The sequence below is a fragment of the Oncorhynchus nerka genome, unplaced genomic scaffold (genome assembly GCF_034236695.1).
Source record: "Oncorhynchus nerka isolate Pitt River unplaced genomic scaffold, Oner_Uvic_2.0 unplaced_scaffold_1002, whole genome shotgun sequence".
Classification (NCBI taxonomy): domain Eukaryota; kingdom Metazoa; phylum Chordata; class Actinopteri; order Salmoniformes; family Salmonidae; genus Oncorhynchus; species Oncorhynchus nerka.
Window position 1 is genome coordinate 162,201 of NW_027040293.1, and position 23,444 is coordinate 185,644.

The 23,444-nt window shown below is 42.2% G+C and overlaps 1 long non-coding RNA gene across 2 annotated transcripts; it reads left to right on the top strand.

Annotated features, from left to right (window-relative positions):
- Positions 1-22,752, top strand: LOC135570270 (uncharacterized). Of its 2 annotated transcripts, none has more exons than XR_010463496.1 (4): positions 1-112; positions 1,096-1,125; positions 21,390-21,419; positions 21,664-22,752. It is a non-coding gene; the product is annotated as an uncharacterized LOC135570270 (long non-coding RNA). The 2 variants fall into 2 exon arrangements; XR_010463497.1 differs by lacking the exon at positions 1-112 and having other exon boundaries at positions 974-1,125; positions 21,664-21,975; positions 22,404-22,751.
- Positions 22,753-23,444: the final 692 nt, after the last annotated feature.

A 23,444-nucleotide genomic window follows, 5' to 3' on the forward strand; every position in this document is an offset into this window, starting at 1 on the left:
TCCAGTCTTCAGTCCTCTCTGCATGACAGTGACTTGTGTATGTCAGTGGAGCCCCAGTTAGAGACAGACATGATTCCTGCAGTGGTACTGATGACCCTGTTGTGGAGCACAGGTAGGATGCTCTTATACTGCTATACACTTGTGACAGTTACTGAGATATGATTTGATATTGTAAGATATATTATAATTTTCAGGGTTAGTAAAATAACATACAACTGGAAGCAGACAGTAAAAATGTGTCTCAAAGCAGGACAATGATGTGATCACCTGTAAATGTACTTTACTGTAGTCTAACTGTCCATCTGGGGACAGGCACTAATGTCAGTTAAGTTGTGATGGTGTCATGCATCTGACTGTTGTATATTCAGTGTGTCAATGATTGATTGTATCTGTCTCTATGTAAATGAATGAGAGTATATATGATGTATTATATATTAGGTTGGTGTTATGTTAGAGTAGGAGAAGGGAGGGTGGAGATGATAGAGGTCTATGAGCTGAGTCAAGATCAACAGGTTCAACACTATACGTCACGAAGAGAGAGAGAACTAGAGAGAGAGAGAGATGAGAAGAGATGAGGGGTGGGAGAGAGATTTGAGGAGGAGGGAGAGAGAGAGGGTATGGAGAGAGGAGGGTTGGGGAGAGAGAAAGGGGGGAGAGAGAGAGAGGGTAGGGGGAGAGAAAGGGAGGAGAGAGAAAGGGAGGGGCGATGGGAAAGGAGGGAATAGAGCAAGATAGGTGAGAGAGGAGGGTAGGGAAGAGAGGGTAGGGTAGAGAGAAGGGGAGGGGAGAACAGAGGGAAGGGGAAAGTGGAGGGTAGGAGAGAGAAGGGTAGAGTAGAGACGATGGGAGGGGTGGGGATAGAGAGATTTGCGGAGGAGAGAAGAGGGTAGGGGAGAGAGGAGGATGGAGGAGAGAGGAGGGTGGAGGAGAGATAGCGAATGTGTTTACACATGGTTGTTGTTGCACCATACCACTGTCATCCCCATCATATCATGAAAGGTCATGTTATGTTGATTTAACCTCTGCCTCTCTCTTCCTCTGACTCCTCCCTTTCTCTCTATCTATCTCTCTTTCTCTCTCTCTCTTTCTCCTCAGATCTCCAGGCTCAAAGCGTCAGTCCACCAGGTAGGTAGAGTATAAATCTACAGTGATTATAGCAGTTCAATATTAGTCAACTTTATTATCCCACATGGAGAAATTCATGTGTCCATACAAACCATTCTAAAACCCAATAACAAGTAGTGTTTTATGGAACTACTTATACTTGACATATTATATATTATATTGGTCTGATGTTAGAGTAGGAGAAGGGGGGTGTAGATGATAGAGGTCTGTTACTAAGGCAACAGGTCTGATGCTATCTGTCAGGAAGAGAGAGAGGAACAGAGAGAGAGAGAGAAGGCGTGGAGAGAAAGTGAGATGTCAACAGAGATAGGGCTGACAGTCTAACATGCAGCCAACTGAATATCTGTGTTCTCACCAGTGATGTCATCATAACCAGCAACCTTTTCCACTCTTGGTCCGGCTCAGCCCCTGACCCCTGACCTCTGAAATTAATGATTAAAAAAATTATATATATATATTTTTTAAAATTAGATTTAATCTCATCTGCAAAGAGTTACACATTTGCATGGAAGGGGAATGTACACTACATGACCAAAAGTATGTGGACACCTGCTCATCTAACATCTCATTCCAAAATCATGGGCATTAATATGGAGTTGGTCCCCCCCTTTGCTGCTATAACAGCCTCCACTGTTCTGTGAAGACTTTCCACTAGATGATGGAACATTGCTGCAGGGACTTGCTTCCATTCAGCCACAACAGCATTAGTGAGGTTGGGCGATTAGGCCTGGCTCAGTCAACGTTTCAATTCATCCCTAAAGGTATTCAATGGGGTTTAGGTCAGGGCTCTGTGAAGGCCAGTAAAGTTCTTCCACATCGAACTCAACAAACTATTTCTGTATGGACCTCGCTTTGTGTACAGGGGCATTGTCATGCTGAAACAGGAAAGGGCCATCCCCAAACTGTTGCCACAAAGTTAGAAACACAGAATAGTCTAGAATGTCATTGTATGCTGTAGAGATTAGATTTCCCTTCAATGAAACTAAGGGGCCTAACATGATCCATTAAAAACAACCCCAGACCATTATTCCTCCTCCACCAAACTTTACAGTTGGCACTATGCTTTGGGGCAGGTAGTGTTCTCCTGGCATCTGCCAAACCCAGGTTTGTGGTACGGACTGCCAGATGGTGAAACGTGATTCAACACTCCAGAGAAAGTGTTTCCACTCCAGCAGACGCTTGGCATTGCACATGGTGATCTTAGGCTTGTGTGCTGCTGCTCTGCTGTAGAAACCCATTTCATGAAGCTCCAGACGAACAGTTCTTGTGCTGAAGTTTCTTCCAGAGGAAGTTTGGAATTCGGAAGTGAGTGTTGCAACCGAGGACAGATGATTTTTACACGCGACGAACTTCAGCACTCGCGGTCCCGTTCTGTGAGCTTGTGTGAGCTACCACTTCGAGGCTAAGCCACTGCTGCTCCTAGACGTTTCCACGTCACAATAACAGCACTTACAGTTGACCGGGGCAGCTAAAGCAGGGTAGAAATTAGACCAACAGACTTGTTGGAAAGGTAGCATACTATGATGGTGACGTGTTGATTGTCACTGAGTTCTTCAGTAAGGCCATTCTACTGCCATTGTTTGTCTATGGAGATTGCATGGCAGTGTGCTCGATTTTATTCACAGGTCAGGAAGGGGTGTGGCTGAAATAGCCAAATCCACTAATTTGAAGGGGCGTCCACATACTTTTGTACATACTGTAAGGTGTATCTGGGTCGGCCCGTCCTCCACCACCCCAACCCAACACATCCCACTCAGCTTTAGGATCTTAGTGAAACATTCACTATTGGTTTCAGGTGTGTTAGGTCAAGGCCAGAGTCACAACACACAGGACAGCAGACCCCCAGGGCAGGACTGAACAACCCAACAGCTGTTGAAAACAGGAAGTGGTCATGTTTTTTATACAGAATCCTTTTGTCCTACAGTTTTCCATATAAGGCATCCTGACCTCATGAACGTTGACCAGTAAATCAAATCTAGTGATACATAACGAGACATTTCTGCCGTCCATTGTGACATTGTTGGAGGATAACCAACCCTCCAATTCATTAGAATGCATTTCTCAGCCTCTATAAATGCTTAGTTACACAGTTTCTTCTGATAACTGTCTCCGGTATCAACATTTCCAAGCCAACAAATACAGGGAGAAAAGAGAATCTGTAGACATGCTGAGATAAAAGAGCATCCGCTTTACCAGAATTCAGTCAGAATTCACAAGACCACAACATACGCAGATATGTCCCCTTTTGTGGATGGGGGGGGGGTCTTTAATCAACCACAAGGCTGGGAGAGAGATAGTAATTACTCACTGACAAACTGAGGAGGAGACAGGGGAAGAGGGAGAGAGAGATCTTACTCACTGACAGACTGAGGAGGAGACAGGGGAGGAGGGAGAGAGAGAGAGATAGGAGAGAGATAGTTCTTACTCACTGACAGACTGAGGAGGAGACAGGGGAGGAGGGAGAGAGATAGGAGAGAGAGATAGTTATTACTCACTGACAGACTGAGGAGGAGACAGGGGAGGAGGGAGAGAGAGAGAGATAGGAGAGAGATAGTTCTTACTCACTGACAGACTGAGGAGGAGACAGGGGAGGAGGGAGAGAGAGAGATAGGAGAGAGATAGTTCTTACTCACTGACAGACTGAGGAGGAGACAGGGGAGGAGGGAGAGAGAGAGAGAGATAAGAGAGAGATAACTTACTCACTGACAGCCTGAGGAGGAGACAGGGGAGGAGGGAGAGAGAGATAGTTCTTACTCACTGACAGACTGAGGAGGAGACAGGGGAGGAGAGAGAGAGAGAGAGAGATAGGAGAGACAGATAGTTCTTACTCACTGACAGACTGAGGAGGAGACAGGGGAGGAAGGAGAGAGATAGGAGAGAGATAGTTCTTACACACTGACAGACTGAGGAGGAGACAGGGGAGGAGGGAGAGAGAGAGAGAGATAGTTCTTACTCACTGACAGACTGAGGAGGAGACTGGGGAGGAAGGAGAGAGAGATAGGAGAGAGATAGTTCTTACACACTGACAGACTGAGGAGGAGACAGGGGAGGAGGGAGAGAGAGATAGAGAGAGAGACAGTTCTTACTCACTGACAGACTGAGGAGGAGACAGGGGGGAGGAGGAGAGAGAGAGAGATAGGAGAGAGAGATAGTTCTTACTCACTGACAGACTGAGGAGGAGACAGGGGAGGAGGGAGAGAGAGAGAGTTCTTACTCACTGACAGACTGAGGAGGAGACAGGGGAGGAGGGGAGAGAGAGAGTGATAGGAGAGAGATAGTTCTTACTCATTGACAGACTGAGGAGGAGACAGGGGAGGAGGGAGAGAGAGATAGGAGAGAGAGATAGTTCTACTCACTGACAGCCTGAGGAGGAGACAGGGGAGGAGGGAGAGAGAGAGATAGGAGAGAGAGATAGTTCTTACTCACTGACAGACTGAGGAGGAGACAGGGGAGAGGAGAGAGAGAGATAGGAGAGAGAGATAGTTCTTACTCACTGACAGCCTGAGGAGGAGACAGGGGAGGAGGGAGAGAGAGACAAACATTTAAATCAAATGAATATATTTTTATCACTGACTTCTCACCAGTGATGTCATCATAACCAGTAACCTGTTCCTCTCTTGGCCCAGCCTGACCCTGACATATAGCATCAGGCCTGTTGAGTTGACTTGGGTAACAGACCTCTAGCTTCTACACCACATCCCCCCTTCTCCTGCTCTAACATGAGACCTCATCAGTACTCATTTTGGGTGCTGGTACTGTTTATATTTAGGTGCTGGAACATTAAGTCAATATTCTATAAGAGGTGAACTCAAGCAGTAGAAAGTTAGAGGTGATATTATAGGACACTATGTGAAATGTTGCTGCTCTGTCAGCAGTTTCCTGTGGAGTTTTTTTTAACATGTCAGATTGCTGTAGTGTGTTCAACCACTGATCCAAGATAAGTTGCTAAGAAGTTAATCTCACATCATTGAAGTTAGGACATAATGAGAGAGAAGTCATATAGCCTAGCAGTATTTTCCACACATCAGTCCTCTCTTCATGACAGTAACCCCAGTTAGTGACAGACCTGCAGTGGTACCGATGACCCTGTTGTGGAGCACAGGTAGGATGCTGTTATTCTGATTTACACTTGTGACAGTTATTGAGATATGATTTGATATTGTAAGATATATTATAATTTGCAGGGTTAGTAAAATAACATGCAACTGGAAGCAGACAGTAAAAATGTGTCTCAAAGCAGGACAATGATGTGATCACCTGTAAATGTACTTTACTGTAGTCTAACTGTCCATCTGGGGACAGGCACTAATGTCAGTTAAGTTGTGATGGTGTCATGCATCTGACTGTTGTATATTCAGTGTGTCAATGACTGATTGTATCTGTCTCTATGTAAATGAATGAGAATATATATGATGTATTATATATTATATTGGTGTTATGTTAGAGTAGGAGAAGGGAGGGGTGTAGATGATAGAGGTCTATGAGCTGAGTCAAGATCAACATGTTCAACACTATATGTCAAGAAGAGAGAGTGAGAGAGAGAGAGAGAGAGAGAGAGAGATGAGCAGAACGAGAGGGAGAGAGAGAATTGTGGAGGAGAGAGAAAGAGAGAGAAGGGGAGGGGAGGGAAGAGAGAGGGGAGGGAAGAGAGGGGGGAGAGAGATTTGTAGAGAAGAGAGAAAGAGTTAGGGAAGGGCTCCACTAGGGCCCTCTCAGCTAGCCGGCTCCATTAGGGCCCTCTTAGCCAGCCTGCTCCACTAGGGCCCTCTCAGCCAGCCGGCTCTACTAGGGCCCTCTCAGCCAGCTGGCTCCATTAGGGCCCTCTCAGCCAGCCGGCTCCACTTGTGCCCTCTCACCCAGCCGGCTCCACAAGGGCCATCTCAGCCAGCCGGCTCCACTAGAGCCCTCTCAGCCAGCCGGCTCCACTAGGGCCCTCTCAGCCAGCCTGCTCCATTAGGGCCCTCTCAGCCAGCCTGCTCCACTAGGGCCCTCTCAGTCAGCTAGTGTGTGTAGGAGAGTGTGAGCTGTGTGTACAAAAAGTAAAAGTACAAATGTCAAGGGAAATGAACTAAAGTGATAAATCTAGTCCTAGGTTTTATTTACTGTGGTGTTTTGATAGAGGAATTCTAAATTCCTGTGTGTTTTGCAGCCAAAACCAAATTCACACTCTTATCTATTTCATGATAAGTTGTAAGTTTATCATTTGCATGAATTAGCAAGAGACCAGTCTTAAAAACAAGTTCAGCATTTATTCTTGATGAGTACTGACCCAAAATACAAAGAACATTACATTTTAAAGAGAGAACATAAAATGACGTCATCAGTTTCACACTCTCTCCCATCCTCATAATAGCGTAGTATTCAGGTCTGGAGATCTTCTACTCCCCTCATAAAACTACATTCCAACCTGTCTAAAAGATATACTTTTCTCCACTAATGGAACACAATCTAAACATTCTTATCTGTCTGAAAAGCTATCTCATCTCTCCCCCTTAAACTCGCAAGGTACAGACAATTAATTTGTTTTTACTTACATTTTCAGTAACAGCTTAACCAAGAGCCCATACATTTCATATCATAACATAATAGTATCAGAATAAATGGTTCTAATCAAGAATGTATACATAATTAATCATTTCAACTATAATTTCCTCTAACAATCCTCCCTTTGATCAAATATTATACATTCAAATCTACAAAATAAAAATATTAACCTACTCATACTAACCTTATTATAAAGGTTTATCAGATTATCATATGAATAGACACACAACCAACATTATTATAAATGTTTATCCGACTCTTCACCCATCATTAATCAAATCTAACCTTAACTCCAACTGTTTTTAAACCTACATCAGAATCATAACTCCTCTTTCAGGATTTTCGTTACAATCTTTATTAAAAACAGTTTAATCAGTGAAACAAATTACAATCTAATTCCCCTTCATCTCAACACTATTCTCATCAAACATAAATTCCCCACAAATGACAGATCCAGATTCGTCCACTTCCTCTGTAGACATGCCTTCAGTCCTCCACGGGTCAGAACCTGGAATCGGCCCATAACGCACCATCTGTAGTGTCATTGATCTCTCCAGAGTCCTGGAAATAATAACTTTCATACATACATGCAATCAACCACGTCCGTACAAAACTAACACAGTCACACAGGTGAAGGTAGGCCATAACACAACATTTTTCCATACACACTGTCAAACCAATTTAGTTCAGAGAAGTATCCACCCCAAAGTTTCTGCCAACCCGTGAGCCAGGGTGGTCAAACCAGCTGAGGCTTCGGGCACTGATTCGTCCGGAGCTGTGTCACTTGGGATGTAAGACATGGTCCTGATTATCACGCCCACTTCCCCTTTTATTTAATGCAATTCTATTCTGTCAGGCCTTCCAGCTGGTTGCTTCAGTCTGTTCTACAAAACCTTTAACCTCTTGCTTCTACTTGGGATGCTTGCGTCCCAACTAGAGCTCTGGAAATGCAAATGCGCTACGCTAAATGCTAATAGTATTAGTTAAAACTCAAAAGTTCATTAAAATACACATGCAGGGTATCAAATTAAAGCTACACTCGTTGTGAATCCAGGCAACAAGTCAGATTTTTAAAATGCTTTTCGGCGACAGCATGAGAAGCTATTATCTGATAGCATGCACCAATACACTACAACACAAAAGCACAGCAGGGGACGTAAACAAAATAATTAGCATTTCGGCGTTACACAAACCGCACAATAAAATAGAAAACAGTCATTACCTTTCACCATCTTCTTTGTTGGCACTCCTAGATGTCCCATAAACACTATTGGGTCTTTATTTCGATTAAATCGGGCCATATAAAGCCAAGATATCGTTATATGTAGACTGTGTGATAAACGAAAAAAACAGCGATTTCACAACGTAACGTCATTTTTTAAAATTCAAAAAGTAGACGATAAACTTTCACAAAACACTTCGAAATACGTTTGTAATGCTACTTTAGGTATTAGTAAACGTTAATAAGTGATAAAAATCATCCGTAGGCGATGTAAAAATCATTAGCTGTCGTCTTGGAAAAAATTTCACGAGAGAGCTCTTCCAGAATGATCTGGGCGGAGACTGGAGGTAAGTGGTGCCCCTGTTTCGGTTCAACCAAGAATCAAAGATGATTCAATTCACAAGACTCTAGACAACATGGGGATGCTGTGGGAGTTGAATGCTCGGTCTTATCTAATTCGGCTCACTGTTAACAATTGCTGGAAGTGGCGCAAGGATATTTATTTCCATTTTCTGTGATCAGGTTTTCCTGCGCTTTCCGATGTAACGCACGTTATGTTATAGCCACAGTCGTGATTTAACCAGTTTTAAAAACGTCCGAGGGTTTCCTATCCACACATTCTAACCATATGAACGTACTATATTCCTGGCATGAGTAGCAGGGCGCTGAAATGTTGCGCGATTTTTAACAAAATGTTAAAAAAAGTAGAGGGTAGGAGCAACTGGTTAACCTCATAGTCCACCAATACCGTATGCGGGTTCGTGACTAGGGCTCAAGCTCATTAGCATAACGCACAATGCAAAAAAATATTCCTAAAAATATTTAACCTCCACACATTAACAAGTAAAATAGCTCAAATGAAAGATAAACAAGTTGTTTATCTACCCAGCAAGTCAGATTTCTAAAATGTTTTACGGCGAAAACATAGCACATATTTATATTAGATAAAAGGCAAGCGGCGGCCATTTTGTCCCAGAAAAAATAAAATTTAAAAGTAGGATTAAAAAATAAATAATTCACCTTTTGAAAATCTTCATCAGATGACAGTAATATTACATGTTACACAGTACATTTATTTTTTTTCAATAATATGCTATATAATATCCATAAATCTCGGTTGACAACATTTAAAAAAAAAACATGCTACTCAAATGTCAGGAGAAATGATGATAGCTCCGACAGATAACGTCAGATAACAAGCAATAAACATGACTAAATATACATGTTCTACATATATTTACAAAGATACACTTCTTCTTAATGCAACCGCTGTGTTACATTTATTTTTAACGTTACATCGTTCACTTGGCTATACTAGGAGTCGGCGCTCCGATATTAGCAGTACGTTTGGAGTCCACAGAATCCCAAAATAACCACATAAATATTCCCTTACCTTTGATGTTCTTCCATCAGAAGACGTAGAAGGAGTCATACTTACCCAATACATCGTTTGGTTTCACGTTGTGTGTCCCTGTATTAGCATATGCTAACAGCTTCAGCTGGAATGCATCAAAAATGACTTCTGGTCCAGCACTCTGCGCATTAAAACTTCCAATTTACATATTATATGTCGATTAAACTGGTCAAACGATGTGCAAAATCGAGCTTTATGATGTTTTTAGCATGTAGAACAAAGGACAGCGCTAACAGACAAACCGGCTTCGAATGCTGCATGTTGGAAAAAGACGTACTCCAAATCGTCCGCGCGCAAGAGAGTGCCCGGTTTTGAGAGGGACACGCGGAATTTCGCGCGCCAAAGGTGCAGGGCTCGTGCGATTCTTACAGTGAACGCGTCATTTGAAAGCAGACATCGCGCTGAACTGATAGAGACTGTTCCTGGATCCGTAGCTGCCTGGGAAGGGTGTTGGCGATGACGTCAAAGTAGACCCAACTTTTCCATTGTTGACAGAGTGTTTGGGAGAATGGCTCTCCTGAGACTTCTGCTTTACATACAGACATAATTTAAACGGTTTTAGAAACTTTAGAGTGTTTTCTATTCAATAATAATTTTTATATGCATATATTAGCAATTTTGGGTAAAAATATTTTCAGTTTACTATGGGTACGCACTTTCTCCAACAGGGGCAGTATAGAGCAGGCGTTCTAAGAGGTTAATAACACCTCTGGAATACCTGTTAAAGCGCTGTTGATTATCATAAATATCATTAATCCAGTCCACGTTCTTGTGAGAGTAGAGCCCCGGAAATGCTTAACTCTAATCCTGCTAGGATCTGATTTCTTGCTTTGACTCATCTGGCACCTCCCCTGGAACCCCAATGTTTTCAATGTATACCTTGTCATCAAATGACCCAGATGGAGTGCTTCTCTTTTCCCTTTTAGATAACTTCATGTCCTGTTGTCTGAGTGTAAAAGACATCCAACGCACATGACCCCACACAACCACTAGGTGTCAACACTGGCCCACTTTATTTTATTTAAATCCCCAGAGTTCAACCAACCTGTCAAATCAGACATGGTCTCGTCAGTGGTCATATTCTCTGTCCTATGGCAAGTACTAACTTCCCCCACGTATTTCCCATGTGTACCGTACCGGGCCAGACAGTAATATTCTCCTCCTGTCACTGTAAAGGGAGGAAGTCTTGATTTAAGGGGAACCTGGGGATATAAATAGTGCAAATCAATACAACTGTCATTATCTGGCATTCCTGCTTTCATGAACAGCTTTACCATACCGACCCAAACTCCTCTACCCAGAACCGTACTAGGGTGTCGACCAAGACCTGGTCATCTCCCTACCACAACCCTTGATCCTCCTTCATTTCTATTTAAAGGTTTAAGCGTCTCTTTATGCCACTCTACCTTCTTCCATACTGGGTGAGTGGATTCATATAGCCCTCTCTCCCCATGAGCTATGACCTGTGTCCACGATCAATATGGGAACCTGCACCGGTATCTCTTCTATTTTGGAACAAAATCCTCACCGTCTAAACCATGGGTCAAATTACCACTCTCCGCATATCTAGTAGGACGTGCTGTATCAGGAATATGTCACACACGATAAAACAGCTTCAGACAAACAGCTTCCATGTGAAGCCCCACCCTCTCCCCTAGAACACATCGCCTAGCAAGAGCCAGACACATCTTCACTTCTATGAACAACAACAGTGAGGAAAGGACAGGTAAGGTATTTTTCATTCGAGAGATGGCCCCCAGAATTCTGTTAATTCCAGTTCTCCTCTCGAACTCTGTTATTGTTCGACAGTGTCAGGGTGCCTTACCCTCCCGCAGTGCGATATGAATCTGGGTAGCTCTTTGAGCTAGCTGTCACCAGGAGTCCTTGGTATGGTCCCCCCAACAGGCCTATGGGACTGGATTGAGTGACTTCACCTGTAGTTCACCTGTAGTGCATAAAATCTTGGACATACAGGTTTGGTTACTAAAAAAAATGTTATTAGTTAATTATCCCGTAGGTCACATCCTATTCTAGAACACCATTTACCCATCCCCCCTTTGTTACCTGGCTCTGCCCAGGTAACAACCTTGCCTTATTCTTAAATAATGACTTAGGTAAGATTTAGTATATTATCCTTCTGTTCTGACATTATCATTTAGGAGCGCCCCTTTCATTTTCCACATGTCCAATTCTCGCTTTTGTCTCTACTCAGTAACTGTTATCTACACATTATGTTATCTTTGCCCGTCCTGGCTCCCCTTCTAAAACTTCTCTCTGCTCTTCAACCTTCAAGGTCTCTGCAGTGTGGGGGAGGGCTCTTCTGTCTGTAGCTCTGTTTCTCATGTTTCCAAATTTGAACTACATGTCTCACTGTTTTGCTTTATCTAAACTCATGGATTTTCTTTTAGAAAAAACATGTCTATGAGCGGCTTTTCTCTAAAGTCCTTACATTTCCTTAATCAATCTATCTTAATCCTAACAATAATCCTAAATCATCACAGATGTCCTATATTCCTGTTAAATGTAATACTATTTAAAAACGTATAATAATCAATCAAGGTCTAATAAATGCTAACCATATTAAAAATCCTTCCTACACTAACAAGCCCTCTCCTTGGGGACCCTCAGTATTCTATCTGACAATAACATGGATTTAATATGTGTTGCAAAGTGTGGAATAAAACTTTGGTCATGGAAAACAGAGTAAAGCAGAGCAAAGCATTATTATAAACCATCTGGTCCTCTCAGCTACTCCTATCCTGCACCAGGTGGGCACCATGCCACCCTTCACAACAGGGAGAACAAACATACATGGGTCATCCTCAGTCAGTCTCATCCTCCCTGAAAGCATGCTTCAGTATCAGCATCTCCAACTGGAGCATCAAGCAAAGGCATCATGCCTGAAGCCTTCACCACATCTGTAACAGACTTCTTAAAACATGGTATGATGCAAGCAGCACAACACATCAATAACAAAAATACAAGAATTAGGGTCAGAAATCCAGTAACCACCATACCAGTGTACTTACCAAACCAGGCTCCCAACCAAGAGAACAGTCCAGACTCCTCCACCCCCGCCATGGTCCTCATCTCAGCAGATAGTGCATCAAGCCCATTAAGGGCCTTAGATATACTACCATCTGGACTGGTGTTATTAGGAATATACGTGCAACATTGTTCACCGAACATCTTGCAGACGCCCCCTGACTGGCAAGAAGCATATCCAAAGCCAGTCTATTCTGTATAAGACAGCCACAAATTGTCCCTACCATCAAAACCAGTCTCGGTGCCTAATTGATCAATAGCTGAATAGTCTAACATGAATTACCTGAATGGGATTTTTAACACAGTGGTGGCAGGTTCGGTCCAGGGGTGGTAGAGGAGTGTGTCTGGCCCTGGTTCGTCTGGGACCTCTGGTTTTGGCAGTACCTTAATAGAAAACACACCCATCGTGTCTGTCCCGGTCCTTTGTAGTCCGAGGGTGTAAGTGCCTGTATCAGAGAGCTTAATAGTTTTGATGGTTAGTAGGATTTCATCACCTTTACAAAGTTCAACAGTGCTCCCAGGTTTCCCCCATAACATGGAAAACTCATCCACCTTTGTGGGATCCCCTATGCTATAAGGATATCCTCTTCTCCAATCCCAGAACTGTCCCAAGTTGGTTATCATGTAATCCCCATACGGACACCCTCCCCATTACACAGGTAATGTCTCCCGTCTTTTGGCACTCCCGTACACAGGTGTTAAAACCAAACAAAAATATCTCAATTTCTTCCCTGCCCTGTTGGCTCAAAATATGTTATCTCCCTATTTATTCTCAATGATAAATATGACTTTCTCTCTGTTACAATACCAAATCACTAATAGTCCATTCAACAACTTCACAGCTAATGTTGTAAAAACAGAATCCTGAACCACTTTCTCATTTGCGGTTCAAACAGTAATTCTAACCCCACAACCAAAACTGCTTCATTTCTAGTGAATTTACCTTAAAACTAGTAACTCAATATGACCACAATTAATTATACAAATGGCTCTCCCCCGGGGCTGATCAGACCCCAAAAGATAGCCACGATAAGGTCAAAAGGTCATACCATATTAGACCTAAAGAACCCTTTATCCTTAAAATAGAAATAGTCACCTGTGTAATTAAAACCCATAAAATAAAAACTCATAAGGTTCCATATGTGAGCGTGCCTCTTTAAAATACCTTTGCACTAAAACCAATAGTTCTAACAATTGTTTTATGTGTATATATTTTCAGACCTTTTTCAATTTGGTCGTTTATGGCTGCTCTCTCCCCACTCTCCCCAAAATTATAATCCCAGGAGGCTTCTAAAAGTGAGACACACACCTAACTATCATTCACTATGCTACCTCGAATCAGAAACTCAATAAGTGAACTATAACTAAAACCTAATGATGATTCCCTTGAACTAAAATCATTAATCATAAGTTTCCAACACCGTCAATGTATATGTTTACTCAAATGAACATGTTACCCTTAGATACAATTAACCCGATACATTTCTCAGTGTAAGAAATCCGTAATTTAATCCCCGATATTTAATAAATATGCATTCGCTTTCTCCCATGGCTCCTTTTATTGACTTATTTTTGGGTAACTCCCATCCGTCCCGGAACAAAGAATTCTACCTAAACACGCTCAAATTCACTGGTGTTACATAAACAATCAAACCTGGAATCGACAACCATGGAATCCATTACCACGAAGTTTTACGATTCAGACATCCAGTCTCTCCCTCTCTAAAATGGTTCAACCCAAACCAACGCCACAACCCTTGATGCCTACCTAGGTATCAGCTGATCGTTTTTAGCATCTTTCCTGACTATCCTGGCAACTCTCAAATTACTGTTACAAATGTATTTTGTAATTTATATCAACTTCTGAAAAGTTACTCGAAACCGCTCCGTTATCCCCAGTCCCTGGCGACAAAAGTGCCTCGCTAGTGACGTCATCATCAAGCGCTCAACCTGCCAATTCGTAGCGACTTCAAATGAATTGTAAATCATTCTTGTTCGATTAACCAAACCTAATTTATCACATCTGTTCAAATCTGTTCAAATCCTGAATTATAATTTACCACCCCAACCAACATCTCTAAATTCGCTAATTTTATAAAAACCTTTCGATGGGCATAAATCGTAATTGCCTCTTTGTTATCATTTAGAATCCCTTTTGCTCTAAGTAACTGTCTCGTCTTTGACTTAGTATTTTAATTACTCTATTCTGTTCCCCATACGTTATTCACTTGTCTAATTAAAAACTCATACTCGCATTTAGTGAGTGTACACCTTTAAAATACCTTGTCTCTGGGAACAGGGAAATCCCCTTAACCCAAACTTTTACTCCTACAACGACACCCAATAATTCTGATAATCCCTTCACATCGTTTGTTTTAAATCTCTTGATGTATCATGTAACTTATTTTTCTATCTTCAAATTGTCGTCCCACAATATTTTTTCCACTGTCATACACTCAAACCACTGTGATTGACGTGCACTGTCCCTTTAAGATAAGTCATTATTTTTCCCCGTAAAGAAAAACAGAGAAAATAGATAGTTTTTTTAGGATACTTTAACTTCTAGTTCGAATTCCCAGGCGTTACCTAACCAAAAATCAATACTTGGAAAAACAATCACAACTTTTTACGATTAAACTATTCTTACATATTTTATAGTCCAAGCGTTGCACTATATAGCCCATTTAGTGCCTGGCGGCACTTCCGTTGCAAGCTGTGGCATCTTTACGATACTTCTCCTTTTTTTAAATGAAATGTATCTGGAACTTCTGGCCGCTTTTGAAAAGTAACTCTAAGCTATAATGCACGCATTTTTCCTCTAAATGCTACAACCCCGTTTCTCGGTTTAAATTTGAGCAACGGTGTTGTTAAATGTGCAACGTCATCACACATCTGCCTGCCTCTGTAAAATATATATATTCCCTATTCAGATTGCGTTCAGTTTTAAATTCTAAACCATCAAAGTATCCCCAACCCAACTTCTCAATTTAACATAGTCTAACATTTAAACGTACCATGTTTTGTGCTAAATTTATCATATGTCAGTCGATTCATAAATAGCTATAACGTCCGGATAGCCCGAAATTGTATCGTATCTCTCCGTTATTCCCTACACTTAACTTTAGGTAACTTTCTCTTCTATGATACATTTATTTAAATACGACTCCCATCTCAATACATTATTCCACCAGATCATTTTGGGCAAAATAGCCGAACCGTGGATTGCCGTTGGTAAAACTGCTGCGCTGACCACTATACCACCAGCGCTATGAAATTGACTGAGACTCTCCGCAAATATACCCATTTTTACAGTTATCTTTATTTGTTACTCCGACATCTAGACAACAGAAAATAGCCCCAATTTAGACGCCCAACGTTTTCCCTCAGTTTAGGATTCTCATTAATCTCGCTCCCTTTTATCTATTTTAGAAGGGATTCTAACTTTTCGACATCTAGGCGTCCGTCAAAACCATACCTTTTTTCCCAATTAGGACAGAAATCTACATTCTTTCGATCTTTTTGTTTCATATAACGGTAATCGTCCGTCTCTTCAGAAAGCAGTTTAGAGGGATTACTACCCATTATAATAAATTCCTGCCCCTCCTAATAATTCCAATCTTCAACATTGGAATCCTTATCTACTAGTAATTCCAATATTTAACACCTTATGGTTAATATTTCTTTATTGGAATCCTCATCTACTAAAGTCTGACATTAAGTCTCACCCGTATACAATACATTACTGTTCCTATAGGACTTCTGCTAAGATTGTCGCTCCAAATCAGCCTACTTGTAGGGTTGACCGAGGACAAATAGACCGAGTCTCAAGAGTCTCTGTCCACTCGTCGTTCAATCTGATACTAGTTTTCACCCGTATACAGCGATCACTGTAGGAATATACAGTAATCACTGTTCCTATACGACTTTGAAATTAAATGTCGCCCCAAATATAGCTTAATCTGTAGAGTTGATTGAAAATGACCAACGGAAAAGCAACTCAATTGTTCCCCATAATCTAAATAAAGACCACCAACCTGCAGTGTCTATTACCAAGATCTATATATCTATGGGGTCACTTGTTCTGTCTTTCCGCCGGATACATTGTTCAATCTGACATTTAACTCCCCCGTATACAGTAATTACTGTTCCTATAGGTCTTTTGACTTAAACTATGTCGCTCCAAACATAGCCTACTTGTAAAGTTGACCGAAAACAAATGGACCGAGGCCAGTCCCAAAACCAATCCTGCAGTGTCTATTCTTGAAAGCTGATGGTATAAAATCACCTGTTCCATTTCTTCCCCGGAACCTCAACCACACGATCACTTTTCACTATCAAGAACACAGACTACTAAAAACCGGGAAAGACCCCCGTCCATTCATCGCTCGATCTGACACTAGTTTTCACCTGTATACAGTGATCACTGTAGGAATATACAGTAAGTCGCTGTTCCTATAGGACTTTGAACTAAAATGTCACTCCAAGCATAGCCTATTTGTAGAGTTGACTTTCACTCTGAGAACAACTTAACCAAGAGCCCATACATTTCATATCATAACATAATAGTATTAGAATAAATGGTTCTAATCAAGAATGTATCCATAATTAATCATTTCAACTATAATTTCGTCTAACATGTTTGTTCTCCACTGGTTACCCTGTTCTCATCACAACAGGTCACACATTCTGCTGACATGATTACACACTGTGGTATTTCACCTAACAGATACAGGAGCTTGTCAATATTATATTTGTTTTCAAATTATTTTGGGGTCCTTGTAATATGAGAGAAATATATGTCTCCTATATCGACGTACATTTGGCAGGAGGTTAGGAAGTGCAGCTCAGTTTCCACCTCATTTTGTGAGTAGTGGGCACATAGCCTGTCTTCTCTCTGCCTATGGTGACCTCTCTCAATAGCAAGGCCATACTCACATTGTCTCTACATTGTCCACTTGTTTCTCTGTTGTCTATCAGTCACAGTGGTCAGATAGTCTGCCACCGTGTCCTGTCTGTTTAGGGCCAAACAGCATTTAATTCACTTTGACATTTTATAGTTGTGTAGTTGTCACGGCTGATTTCCTCCTCTTCGTCTGAAGAGGAGGAAGGATCGGACCAAGATGCGGCGTGGTACGTGTTCATGATGATTTTAATAAGACAAACACTGAACACTAATGAAATACAAAACAATAAACGAGGACGTACAAATACCAAACCGAAACAGTACCATGTGGTGAAACAGACACAGACACGGAAACAATCACCCACAAATTACCTACAGAATATGGCTGCCTAAATATGGTTCCCAATCAGAGACAACGATAGACAGCTGCCTCTAATTGAGAACCAATCTGGGAAACCAAAAACACATACATCACCCATGTCACACCCTGACCTAACGAAAATAACAAGGAAAACAAAGAATACCATGGTCAGACAGTAGTTCTAGATAATGTGAGGTTTATTATATTTCCTAGTCAGTAAATATTTAATATTTGTGTAGTTCTAGATACTGTGTGGTTTATTATATTTTCTAGTCAGTAAATAATTAATAATTGTGTAGTTCTAGATACTGTGTAGGTTTATTATATTTCTAGTCAGTAAATATTTAATAATTGTGTAGTTCTAGATAATGTGTGGTTTATTATATTTCTAGTCAGTAAATATTTAATAATTGTGTAGTTCTAGATAATGTGAGGTTTATTATATTTCTAGTCAGTAAATATTTAATAATTGTGTAGTTCTAGATACTGTGTGGTTTATTATATTTCTAGTCAGTAAATATTTAATAATTGTGTAGTTCTAGATAATGTGAGGTTTATTATATTTCCTAGTCAGTAAATATTTAATAATTGTGTAGTTCTAGATAATGTGTGGTTTATTATATTTCCTAGTCAGTAAATAATTAATAATTGTGTAGTTCTAGATACTGTGTGGTTTATTATATTTCCTAGTCAGTAAATATTTAATAATTGCGTAGTTCTAGATACTGTGTGGGTTTATTATATTTCCTAGTCAGTAAATATTTAATAATTGTGTAGTTCTAGATACTGTGTAGGTTTATTATATTTCTAGTCAGTAAATATTTAATAATTGTGTAGTTCTAGATACTGTGTGGGTTGATTATATTGTCACCCATAGCATTGGTGTCCTGTATGACAGAGTCATAGACATGTAAGATACATGAAAGAGGAGGATGGCGTTGATGTTTCTCTACAGGGGGAGTCAACATGTGTTTTCTACCTGTCTACCTGTCTAGTACCCCCACCTGTCTAGTACAGAACTCAACTCTCTACCTGACCCCATCAGTCTAGTCAAAAACTCAACTCTCTCCCTGACCCCCACCAGTCTAGTACATAACTCAACTATTTCCCTGACCCCCACCAGTCTAGTACATAACTCAACTCTCTACCTGACCCCCATCAGTCTAGTACATAACTCAACTCTCTCCCTGACCCCCACCAGTCTAGTACATAACTCAACTCTCTCCCTGACCCCAACAAGTATTTCTACACACCCCATTTAGCCATACCCTAGGTTTATCTGTATTTCTACACACCCCATTTAGCCATACCCTAGGTTTATCTGTATTTCTACACACCCCATTTAGCCATACCCTAGGTTTATCTGTATTTCTACACACCCCATTTAGCCATACCCTAGGTTTATCTCTATTTCTACACACCCCATTTAGCCATACCCTAGGTTTATCTGTATTTCTACACACCCCATTTAGCCATACCCTAGGTTTATCTGTATTTCTACACACCCCATTTAGCCATACCCTAGGTTTATCTGTATTTCTACACATCCCATTTAGCCATACCCTAGGTTTATCTGTATTTCTACACACCCCATTTAGCCATACCCTAGGTTTATCTGTATTTCTACACACCCCATTTAGCCATACCCTAGGTTTATCTGTATTTCTACACACCCCATTTAGCCATACCCTAGGTTTAGTTGTATTTCTAAGATTTGGCATGGGTCCTCAGATCCTCAAAAGGTTTTACAGCTGCACCATCGAGAGCATCCTGACGGGTTGCAACACTGCCTGGTATGACAACTGATCGACCTCTGACCGCAAGGCCCTATAGAGGGTAGTGCCTACGGCCCTATAGAGGGTAGTGCCTACGGCCCTATAGAGGGTAGTGCCTACGGCCCTATAGAGGGTAGTGGTACGGTCCTATAGAGGGTAGTGCGTAAGGCCCTATAGAGGGTAGTGCGTAAGGCCCTATTGAGGGTAGTGCGTAAGGCCCTATAGAGGGTAGTGCGTAAGGCCCTATAGAGGGTAGTGCGTAAGGCCCTATAGAGGGTAGTGCGTACGGTCCTATAGAGGGTAGTGCGTACGGCCCTATAGAGGGTAGTGCGTAAGGCCCTATAGAGGGTAGTGCGTAAGGCCCTATAGAGGGTAGTGCGTAAGGCCCTATAGAGGGTAGTGCGTAAGGCCCTATAGAGGGTAGTGCGTAAGGCCCTATAGAGGGTAGTGGTACGGCCCAATAGAGGGTAGTGCGTAAGGCCCTATAGAGGGTAGTGCGTAAGGCCCTATAGAGGGTAGTGCATACGGCCCTATAGAGGGTAGTGTGTACGGCCCTATAGAGGGTAGTGGTACGGCCCTATAGAGGGTAGTGGTACGGCCCTATTGAGGGTAGTGGTACGGCCCTATAGAGGGTAGTGGTACGGCCCTATAGAGGGTAGTGGTACGGCCCTATAGAGGGTAGTGCGTACGGCCCTATACAGGGTAGTGGTACGGTCCTATAAAGGGTAGTGCGTACGGCCCTATAGAGGGTAGTGGTATGGTCCTAAAGAGGGTAGTGCATACGGCCCTATAGAGGGTAGTGGTACGGTCCTATAGAGGGTAGTGTTACGGCCCTATAGAGGGTGGTGGTACGGTCCAGTACATCACTGGGGCCAAGCTTCCTGCCGTCCAGGGCCTCTATACCATTGACTCTGTACCAGTACCCCTGTATATAGCCTCCACATTGACTCTGTACCAGTACCCCCTGTATATAGCCTCCACATTGACTCTGTACCAGTACCCCTGTATATAGCCTCAACATTGACTCTGTACCAGTACCCCTGTATATAGCCTCCACATTGACTCTGTACTGGTACCCCCTGTATATAGCCTCCACATTGACTCTGTACCAGAGGAGAGGAGAGGAGAGGGGCAAAAGAGGAGAGGGGCAGAAGAGGAGAGGGAAGGGGGAGATTAGGAGAAGAGAGGGGGAAGAGTGGAGAGGAGGGATTATAAGATAGGGGAGGGGGAGAAGAGGAAAGGGGGAGAAAAGAGGGGGTGAAGAGAGGAGAGGAGGGGGATTGGAGGAGAAGATAGAGAATTAGAGAGGGGTGAGAAGAGAAGAGAGGAGGGGGATTGGAGGAGAGTGGAAGTGGAAGAAGAGATGTGGGAGGGGAGGAAAGGAGGGGGTGAAGAGGAAAGGGGGAGGAGAAGCAAGCTGAGTGTAGAGAAAAGGAGAAGGAGAGGAGAGGAGAGGGGGAGAAGAGGAGAGGGGAGGGAGTAGGGGAGAGGGGGAGAAGAGGGGGACAGGGGGAGGAGAATAGAGGGGGAGAAGAGTAAGTGAGAAGAGGAGAGGATGGAGAAGAGGAGAGGGTGGAGAAGCTAAGAGGGGGGAGAAGAGGAGTTTTGACCATCTGACTTGGAAAAGTGGCATCCTATGATGTTGCATTGTTGAAAGTCACTGATCTTTTCATTAAGGCCATTCTACTGCCAATGTTTGTCTATGGAGATTGCATGGCTGAGTGCTTGATTTTGTACATCTGTCAGGAAGGGGTGTGGCTGAAATAGAATCCACTCATTTGAAGGGGTGTCCACATACTTTTGTATATATAGTGTATGTACACATGGGTGTAGTTGCACCATACCAACAATAAGCCTGTCTTCCCCATCACATCATGAAAGGTCATGTTGATGTTCATTTAACCTCTGCCTCTCTCTTCCTCTGACTCCTCCCTTTCTCCTTTGTTTCTCTCTCTGTGTCTTTCTCTCTCTTTCTCCTCTGTCTCTCTCTTTCTCCTCAGATCTCCAGGCTCAAAGCGTCAGTCCACCAGGTAGGTAGAGTATAAATCTACAGTGATTATAGCAGTTCAATATTAGTCAACTTTATTATCCCACATGGAGAAATTCATGTAGAAAATTCATGTGTCCATACAAACCATTCTAAAACCCAATAACAAGTTGTGTTTTATGGAACTACTAATACTTGTCAACCACAAAGCATCACTGCTGTTAGAATAACAGAATCACTGTCATCATCTGTCCTCACCACTGTGTTTTCCTCTCTGCTGTTTACAGCTGAACTCTCAGTCAGACTGGTGGATGGGACCACTTCCTGTTCTGGGACAGTGGAAGTCTTCTATGAAGGAGAGTGGTTGGGTCTATGTTCTGGGTGCTGGAGCATGATGAGAGAGGTTAAAATTTTGTGTAGAGAGCTGAACTGTGGAGATGTTGTAGCTGAATCTAGAGGACCTCAGTTTGAAACGGGAAGAGGAATAGTCACAATATATAGTATGTGTAGTGGAGATGAGTCTTCTGTTGGACAGTGTGTCATCACAGGAGCACCTGGTGTCTGTGATGGTGGATATTATCATCATGTGACCTGTTCAGGTAAGAGACTGGTCATATTGAGAGATTTATTTATACATTATACAATATTACCATGTATCATGTTTTATGTGTTTTTATTTCATTTAAATAGAGGGAGAGATGTCAGATGTATTTAAACATTATATTTGTGTTTGTCATATTGGTTTATGGGAGATGTTCATGGGCAGATCATTGTAGTTCAGATGGTACTGATGTGAAGCTGCCTGATGGATGTCCAGCTGTTTATTTTCTATAAAGTGAAGTGAACTTATTCCTGTCTCCTGCCTGCATTATTCCCAACCCGATCCTGAGTGACTAAGAACCCATTTCTACCTCTTACAGTATCAAACATAGCAAACTACAATCTTTTATCCAACATATTTGTGTTTAGTCCTTGACAGTGTCATCAACAAAACTGATTGAATGTTCAACCAACTCTTTTTCTCCAGAGTCTGTGCGGCTTGTGGATGGAGCTGGTCTCTGCTCTGGGAGAGTGGAGGTGAAGTCCAATCAGTCTTGGGCCTCAGTGTGTGAAGCTGACTTTGACCGGCAGGATGCAGAGGTAGTCTGTAGGGATGTTGGCTGTGGGGTTCCTACAGCTCTACAGGGGGGGCTCTATGGAGAAGGTGAGGGTCAGACCTGGGATAAAGAGTTCCAGTGTAAAGGCAAAGAGTCCCTTCTCCTGGACTGTGACACCTCAGACAGAAAAAACAACACCTGCCTACCTGGTAATGCTGTTGGACTCACCTGCTCAGGTAAGAAACAGTGTGTCACTCAATCAACATTGTTTCTCGCCTGGAGTGAAGAATATGAGAGACAATATAGGTGTGTTTTAGTGAGAAAATAGTAAGATTACTGTCTCTCTCTTTTTTCTTTTCTCAGAGCCTGATGATGTGAGGCTGGTGGGAGGAGGCAGTCGCTGTGCTGGTGGAGTGGAGCGGTACGACCAGGGAGAGTGGAGGACTGTGGGAGCTGAGGACGAGGACCAGGAGAATGTAGCTGCAGTAGTGTGTAGACAGTTGGGTTGTGGCTCCACTGTTTCAGAACTACCTGGAAACACCACTGTAGGGTTTGGAGTTACATGTTATGGGTCTGAGTCTTCACTGAGGGAGTGTTGGAGAAGTTATGATCTCTTTCCTGGACTCACAGTGATCTGCTCAGGTAATAACAACATATTATAATTATATTCAACTGATTTCCTTCATTCATACAACTTCCTCTGCACCTCTCATGATGACTGTTTAACTTGTAAATCTGCTTTGCAAAATAGATCAATCAGTCAAGTAGGAATCAAATACCACTTAAATATCCCAGAATGCTTTTGTGTTTGAGTGTTACCTCAGTGAACGTCTCTACTCACTACCATGTTATGTTATTGTCACATCTAAATGAGGAAAGTAGTTGAGGAGCTACGTTTTCATTTTCTCTCCTCTAGTTCCAGATGTCCTGCTTAAGCCTGATATCAACATATGTTGTCTCAGTGACTGTAG